The following is a 7463-nucleotide window of genomic DNA, read 5'->3' on the forward strand; positions in this document are numbered from 1 at the left end:
TGTCGATGTTGCAGAACAGTCATATTTGAACGAACATGTACAAAACATCCGGTTACTGAAAGCCACTTTTCACCGCAGGCTAAAGGCGAAAATTTGTAAGCCACATTTATATTCTTCCAAACGACGCATCGTACATTCTGTACCAAACACTCCTTGTACAGTTTTGAATTCGCCTTTAATTACACTTTGCGTAAAACTTTGCGATTCACTTGAATACATGCAAAACAAAGAAAACGTAGAATAAATAAACCAGAACTCGAAACTTAACTATAGAAGGGAATACAAAAATTGAACAAGAATCGAGAAAATACAAGGAAAAACAATTACTTACAAGATCTGTACGGCAACTGCGGATAAACGAAAACTAATTTACAACCGAAGCATACGAGATTTTATACTGATTTGAAAACAAACAATAGCGCTAATGAAGTTACGAAAATTAACAATAAACGATTACATAATACTACGCCGAGAAACTAACTTGCAGAGAAATACATAATAATGAGCTACGATTAACAAAGAAACCAAAAAACCGAACAAAATACTGACGAGAATTAAAATCCAATTACAACGCAAAAACGCAAACACGAAAAAATTGAACGCCCGTGGCTACACATTCGGTTAGTGTCGCTCATTTGTTGTTGGAGACTTATAATAATCACTTTTCGAAGCATCATGGATCGGAGTCATGTTTTTCTCAGTACGACGTACCAGTACAAATGTTCGACATTCTTAGTTTTACTGACATTTTTGACGCTACAAAGCTTTCCTTCGATCTTGTTGAAGTCATTTTAGATTGTACACAGCAAGTAAGTTATTTTTAACTTCTTGTAGTCAAGTTAGATTCAATATTGACATTGTGCGATAGGCGCTTGCCACGAGTGAACTGTGTGGGCGCAGAGGGATTGGGCCTATTCCCGACCCAATTCCTTTGCGCGTAAACGCCGAACGCCTGCGCAAGAAACAAGCGGTCCGCAATGGTTACATATTTTTAGGTTTTCGATTGAATTCAGATGTTTAAGTGTTACCACATCTTGTGAGGCCTGTGCCGAGGTATGAAATATAACCCTCATGTTCAAGTTCTAAGAAATGGTCGAAGAGAAGTTGAAAAGCAAATTTTCCCAGCTCAAACAATTAAAAAAAAAAACGACTTCTCCTACAGCTTTCGTGACGTAAAACTTGCTTCACATTTAATATGTTATTATCAAATTACCTCGGTAGGTGCAAAGAATTCCTTTCCCATTTAAACTACATTTTGTATATATACGTGAGATTCTATCAGTTTTCTGTGTTAGCTGTAACGTTAATGCTTTACATTCCGACTTTTGCTGTAGGATGGGAAATGCGTTATTCCTAACTATAAACTGAACAATTCGCCTTTGATCGCCAAAGAGAGTTAAATTGAATCAGTGATCGGATCTCAAGCTCAATATGTGACCCTTTTACGTTGGTTTGAGACATTACTTGTAAGAATTAGGTGGCTAATATAAAAATATCTCAAAGCTGATGGTTTTCTTTATTCTTATCTACTGTCTGCTTGACAATTTATTGAATTGTAAGGAGAACATAGTTGTTGATCACACTTGGACATACAAAAGGGAAGCTTTGAGACATGAGGCCCATACTGCCGCAGCTTTTCGCGGTTTCTGTAGCACTAAGCGGCTAGAAATATTTCTACTACCCCTCAGTGGGATGCTAGTCCATCAAAGGGACCCTCCAAAGCATTATTTTGCTGGTACCCGTTGATACACCTGGGTAACCTGAGATCATGCCCTCCCCTCCCTGCTTACCACTCCGGGGAAGGAGGGCATGATACATTTACTTGTCGAATCGTATGTAAAAAAAACGGATTCTGGTTTTTCTTCTGATTGGTCGAGAAACAATACTAAATGAAGCGGTGTGGACTGATTGGCTGTAATATTTCAACGAGACTTCCGGTCAAAAGCTGGCGCTAATGGCTTAGACGAGGCGTGTTAATTGCGAGGACGATTTTTCTTCTACGTTAGCTAAAGCCTTGACAAATTTCAAGTGTAATTCTCTGAATGCAGAACAGATAGAGTGTTCGACAATGCGTAATTTGTTTTCGTGACGGTGTTTTGGCAGTTCATCGAATAAGTTTCGGGAGAACAAATTCACCAAACAATATTCCAGAGGTGTTGGAATGTTTACAGTGTTTAAAAGCTACACGATGCTATCCGCACCGTAAAACAGCTCATCTGTAAATTCCTTTTTTGTGAGCTGTAAGGGACGGCAACTAATAAATATGTATTCGCAAGCGCCATTTCTCCCTGCTACTGAAAGCATATTTTTATTTTAGCACGGCGGAGTTTTAATACAGGCTGTTCATATATAATTGGCATAATGGCGACTGGTCGTTTGCTTAGAGCTTCGCGCTGTTTATGCGTCTTTCTTTTTATCTATTTGTCTTTGCCGAGTAGAAGACCTGAGGTAAATCTGGTAAACCTTGGTCCGTGCGAGATAAAACAACTTTTCTATCTTGGCAGCTCCATTTCCCAGCCAGAAATCAGCAGCCTGACGACGACTAACCACACAAAGCGCTCCGCCATTACTCCTGTGAATAACTGGATCAAAGCAAACACCACCTTGCGCCTAACTCGAGACTTTCTACTCATCAATATTCTCATCATCTGCGCTGGCGATATTGCCTCAAACCCTGGTCCGGTTGGTCTTAAACTTTGTCAATGGAATATCCAGAGATTAACTGACAGCAAGATGGAAGAGCTGAGAGTATTTCTCACAAAGACGCATGGAGATATAGACGTTTTGATATTAACGGAAACGTTCTGTACATCTAAAACTCCTGACTCGTTTTATCTCATTCCTGACTTCCAGCTTCATCGGAAGGATAGAAAAGGTAAAGCCGGTGGTGGTATTTTGGCCTGGGTTAAAAGTTCGTTACAAGTCAAACGACGAAACGATTTGGAATCAAACGACGTGGAAACGCTCTGGCTAGAACTTTGCCCTTACAAATCTAAGCGCCCTCTATTTATTGCTGGAGTTTATCGACCACCTTCATATAAAGTTGATGATGATAAGAGGCTAGGAAAGAATATTGAGAGAGTTTATTTACTGGACAAGGAGATGATCTTGCTCGGCGACTTTAACGTGGATTATTTGGCTACCAATAAATTCAATAAACAACCATTTGTCAAAACTTTGCGCAGTTTGAATTTAGAGCAGCTCATTACAGAAGTTACAAGACCATTGTCAAATTCCTGTTTAGATCACATATGGTGTACCCATCGGGAACGTTTGAACAATGCTTCTGTTATGTCATCTGGAATGTCGGATCATCTACCCATTGTTGCCATCAGGAAGTACAAACGTGCAAGGAACAAAGATTGTAAACACGTCACGATAACCTATAGGGACATCAGTAAGCTCGATAAAGATGCATTCAACACTTCTCTGAAAGAAGCTCCCTGGGACTGCGCTTTTGTGTTTGACGAGACTGACGATGTTGTCGACGCGTGGTACATGATATTTAAGAGTGTTATTGATGAATACCTCCCACTCAAACAAAAGCGCGTAAAACGCGAGGTACAGCCTAAATGGTTTACTAGCGACATCTCTCGTGAAATCAAAGAGCGTGACAAACTTCTTAACAAGGCGCGCAAGAGCAAACTAGAATCTGACTGGAGTTTGTTTAAGCAGGCAAAGAACAAAGTCACAAACTTGATTAGGAACACCAAACAATCGTACTTTAAGGATAAATTTTCCGAACATGAAAACAACACAAGAAAGCTCTGGAACTTGATCAAATGCTTGTCCAAGGATGATGAAGAAAAGCAGATAGGAATCAAGAATCTGACGGAAAATGATGAGATTATCTCTGATAAGAACAGCATCGCGGAGATACTAAACAATTTCTTTATTGACCAGCCCAAGAAATTGACTACGACGCTTGATGGTGAAAGTCTATCAGATTCTTTGTCTTCAATTAAAAGGGGCAGCGCTTGTGAGTTTGATATTCCACCTATCACTCAGAAGGAAACAGCAGAGCTACTTCTATCTATCCCTGCGCATAAGGCAACTGGTGATGATGGTATTAGTGCCAAGTTGCTTAAAATTGCTGCACCTGCCATTGTCCCCTCACTTGCCAAGTTGCTAAACCATTGCTTGCGTACGAAAACTTTTCCAAACGCCTGGAAAGTTGCAAGAGTCACCCCGGTTTTTAAAGGAAATGGGAACAGGAACGATAAAAACAATTACAGGCCGATATCTGTGTTACCGGTACTATCAAAACTTTTGGAGAAACACGTCTGTGATCACCTATGTAAACTCCTGAATGAAAATGGTTTACTTCACAGCTTCCAGTCTGGCTTCAGGAAAAGATTCTCAACCGAAACGGCTCTGATACGGCTCGTGGATCAGATCTTATTTGATCTTGACAGTGACAAGGTAACCGGGATCGTCTTTGTGGACTACAAAAAAGCGTTTGATCTCATTGACCACCAATTGTTGTTAACAAAGCTCGGGGCGATCGGTGTAGGGGAGGATTATCTGCCTCTATTTACTGACTACATGAATGGCCGTAAGCAATACGTAAACATTGATGGATGTCATTCTAGTATAAGGGACATTACTTTGGGTGTACCTCAGGGTAGCATCCTAGGTCCTGTACTGTTTCTTATATTTATTAATGACCTACCCTCAGCTCTACAGGACACTGTGGCAGATATATATGCTGACGATACTACAGTTAGTTATTCCACCGACTATAGGTTAGCACCTTGGGCCGTCAGTGACAGTCTCCAGTCGGATTTGAATAAACTACAAAAATGGTCAGATAACAACAAAATGATTCTTAACGAAAAAAAGACCAAGACAATGCTCGCCACGGGTAAATGGCTTGAGAAAAGAATGGGGCACCAGCAGTTGCAAGTTAAATTAAATGCCACTGAGCTCGATCAGGTGAACTCACAAAAACTGCTGGGAGTCACAATCGACTCCAAACTGTCCTTCGATGAACATATCGATGACCTCTGTAGAAAGGTTTCCCAGCGTATTGCTGTACTGAAAAGAATTAAGAAATTTCTCCCTTTTCAACAAAGGATAGCATATTACAACGCGATGATCAAGCAAGACATGCTCTACGCCTCCGTGGTGTGGTCGTCGTGTTCTCTGGGGAATTTGCAGAGGATTCTTCGCCTCCAGAAACGCGCTGCGCGCGTTATCCTTGACGCCAACACACGAGCGAACAGCGTTGAACTTTTCAAGATTTTAAATTGGCTTCCGGTTCATCTCGAGGTTAAAATAAACATCTTAACACAAGTGTACAAACGTATTAATGGCCAAAGCCCATCCTATATGAACGAACTTTTAGTGCCAAACTCTGAAATAAATGAAAAAATAGTCGATATGGCTCTGTCAACTTGGCCTGCCCCCGTTTCAAACGAAAAACCGAAGGAGGGCGATCATTTAGCGTGAGAGCAACTAGACTTTGGAACACTCTTCCCAATTTCTTAAAGAAAAGTGAGAGTCTACATTGTTTTAAAAATGGCCTAATTGATTTTTACGCATCTAGCCTTAAGGACATTCATCATTTTACAGTTTTTTAATTCTTAATCCCTATTTTTAGAAATTTCTGTATTTTAATTCAAATTTTAAATTGTATATATTATGTAGTTGTAATTTGTAATCCGAGTATATATTATGTAGTTGTAATTTGTAATCCGAGGGCCGCTTGTTTGTCAGTAGTTTTTACTGTTTGCCGTTACCCTCTTTTAATAAAGTTGATTGATTGATTGATTGATTGAGACATTTTTCACGCCTCATGGAAATCCGAGTCCCGAATTTGCCGCCATCTACAAAGAGTGGTTTGACAGTTGGCGACACCTTAGTTTATTTAAATTTGGGGGCGGTTGGCGGCCGGTTAAATAAATATATCAGGCGTTCTTTTTCCCTCTCTTATCTTTGCAAGGGAAAAAAAAAACGCCTGATCGCAGGTTAACACCTGGGTGGAGAGGCGCACTACGAGAGTTAAGTGTCCTGCCCAAGACTGAACACAACACAGTGACCCCGGCCAGAGCTCAAACCCGGAAGGCCCTCTCCGGAGTCCGTCGCGCTAATCATTAGGCCACCGCGCCTCTGAACACTTGTGAATATAATGGGAATAAATAAAACAGGGAATAGAGCAGTCAGTCTTATTATTTTGCCATTGATTAATTTTTATTTGCAACACAGGCCTACCTATCTTACACCCTTAGCTTGGAACCTTTTTTTTACCATTATTCTTCCACAAATCAAGTAATAAACTTGCAAATTCAATATTTTATTTTCAGTTATCAAGAGTTGAGAAATCTTCCATTAATTTATAAAGAAACCTATGTGGAGATCAACAAACTGTTATACGGAATCTTTTTGCTTTTTTGGAAAAGTTAAGTGTGAGGAGAGGAATCAACAGTTAGAAGTAACTTAGAAACTGGGTAACACACAGCTAACATAATCAATATAATTAAGTTTGACATCTAAGACTCTTCTTAATATCCTGTTAAGGTTGCCCTTAAATTAAATTAAGTATATGAAACTACTTTTTATGACCGTTGAGTTACCTTACGGTTGTCGGCTCTGAATCATTTTAAATGGTGCAAAAGACTATACGTATGGACCCAGATGAACAAAAAAGGTTACAATAGTCGTTAATTTAAGCAAATATATTTCGTATCTAAACTGAAAAAGCAATCATAGATCTTAAGAGGTTCCCGAAAAAATATCTTCCTGTGTAAAATTATCCCAAATTTATCTATTCTAGACATCTCTATCTCAAACCATACACAGATGTGTTAAAGTTGCAAGTTTATAAATGGTTGTGCAAAAAGAAGGGTGATTATTTCAGTTCTTAAGAACGTTTCACTGGATCTTAGAAGTTCTTTGGACGGATCTTCATCTCGGACTTCTTGGCAGACTCATTGGAGTTTTTCCAGTGTTGCCACCACATTCCTTTAACATCGTTCTTACCATTGAGGTACAAACCATTTAGGTTTGAGTGAGCGCAAGCCTTGTACCACCAGGCGCCTTTCCGAGCCAAGGAACAGCTGCCGGATGCTTCGTCATTATCGCGATCTTTGGTGGAAAATTGTGCACCGCGATGATAAGAAAGAGAATCACCAGCAGTGCCTTGAAAAGAAAAAAAAAACAGCTACTATTTTGCTAAACACTCACTCACAGTAGGAATTCAAAAGAGAAGAAAAATTAGTTCCTAAGCTAGGTGGCTGCACTGAGCAAAACCGGCTGGAATCTTTCAATTGCATTGAAGCTCAGAATTTATCTTCAGACTTCTTTAGAACCGTGTGCTTGAATTTGCAAACACCACTGCGATGATCCATTTTTAATTAAAAAAGTACTTTTTACTCTTTCCAGATTTTTTACATATGCATTTTTTATATCACTTGCTACGCTGAAAGTCGCGACGATGAAAAGATAGGTGCTACTTTAGTATT

The sequence above is a fragment of the Oculina patagonica genome, chromosome 1 (assembly GCF_052425735.1).
Source record: "Oculina patagonica isolate OP01 chromosome 1, crgOcupat, whole genome shotgun sequence".
Lineage (NCBI taxonomy): Eukaryota > Metazoa > Cnidaria > Anthozoa > Scleractinia > Oculinidae > Oculina > Oculina patagonica.